A 1,680-nucleotide genomic window follows, 5' to 3' on the forward strand; every position below is an offset into this window, starting at 1 on the left:
CTATGGGTTCTGCTTCCTGCTTCTCTCTCCAACTTCATTTCATGCCACCTACTCCCTTTCTCCCTGTCATCAAGCCAAACTCATTTTTCAGCCTTTCATAGATGGCATTCTCCTTCCCACCACAAAACCTTAGTATATGCTGTCTAGAAAGCTCTTCTCTTCATTCTTTGCCGAGTTATTTCCTTCTTATCTTTCAGGTCCAAGTCAAGAGACACTCCTTGGAAAAAGCTTTCCTTGATCTCCCTGAAGAGGTCAGTTCTCCTTGCCATAGACTTCCTTTGCTCCGTGGATCCCTCTTTATTCATTGTTTCAATTTTACATGCCATTTGTATAAGAATCTGTCTCTTTTTGCTCATCACTGTACCTAGTTCAGTGTTTAGCACACAGTAGATAATCAGTAAATATTTATTGACTGAGTAAATGAATTGATATTTATTCATTCAACCCTGTCAGGTTTCCATCTACTTAACCTGTCTCTAAACTACCTTCCCCTTCATCTCTGAGTTGACAATCAGGGACCACAAACTCATTTTTAATATTAATATAGTTCTGTGCCATTATAATTTGGGTATGCCAGAAACCCATATGTAGGGCATGCCAGACATCACTTTTATTCTAATATTTGGGGCCAGATAATTATTTTTGTACTTAAAATATGTATACATAATGAAGTAAAACCCAAAATTTGTACTAAATGTAGCATGAAGTATAACATTTCAGAGAAAAGTACAAAAAATAAAAAGCACTGTTAGAAGTTTGTACATAATTGGAAAAGAAAGAAAAGCTTTATGTTCCCTCAAAATAAATAAGACTGATTCCAAATTATCTGCTATTTTGGATGGCACTATTTCCCTCTTCAAAAATTGTCTATGGATTTAGTAAAAGGGAGACGAAATTATTAGGGGCTGTTAGTGATTTCCAGAGGATGCTTCCATGAGACCCAGGACTGAGCTGGGTCCACAGCAGAAAATTTTCCCAGAAAAAGCCCTGGCCAGGAATGCAACAGCCAAGCCCTCATCTTCTGTCTCCTCCCAGCTCCCCAGGAATTTATTGTTAGTCTAATTCCATCTCTGGAGACACCTTCTCAAGATAGACACACTTGTCTTTATACCTGGCTTTAAATCTCTGCATCACTCCACACAGAGAAGGCTTCCTGTAGGAAAGCTATGGACTGTTGCAGGACTTCTCTGCTCATAGACCCAAAGAGAAATCCAGGGATCCCACAGTGACCACAGGAGAGAGAAAATACTCATGGAGGGTAACTACTATCTAAAATACTTCATGCATTTCTTTACTTCCACTAGGACTCCAGTATGCCCAAACATTTTCAAAAAATAGAAATATGTGGTCCATGGCTAAGTCCTCCAAATCCTTACACTGAGTCTCCAAGAAACAAGCTTGAGACATGCAGTCCAAAGGTGACTGGTTGAAAGAGCCTTCAATAAACAAAGGAGGCTAATATTTGTGCACCTATTGTGTATGTAACTCTCTAGACACTTATACAGCGTTTACCTTATTTAATTCTAGGCACTATTTAGATCATTTTCTAGATGAAAAAAACTGAAGCTCAGAAAGACCTACTGCATGCCCAAAGACATACAATTAAATAAGAAGACCTCGGACTCAGACCCAAATGTGGGTCATTCCCTTGAAGTTGCTTCTACTGTGCTCGTAGTTGTC

The sequence above is a fragment of the Galeopterus variegatus genome, unplaced genomic scaffold (assembly GCF_000696425.1).
Source record: "Galeopterus variegatus unplaced genomic scaffold, G_variegatus-3.0.2 Scaffold3851, whole genome shotgun sequence".
Lineage (NCBI taxonomy): Eukaryota > Metazoa > Chordata > Mammalia > Dermoptera > Cynocephalidae > Galeopterus > Galeopterus variegatus.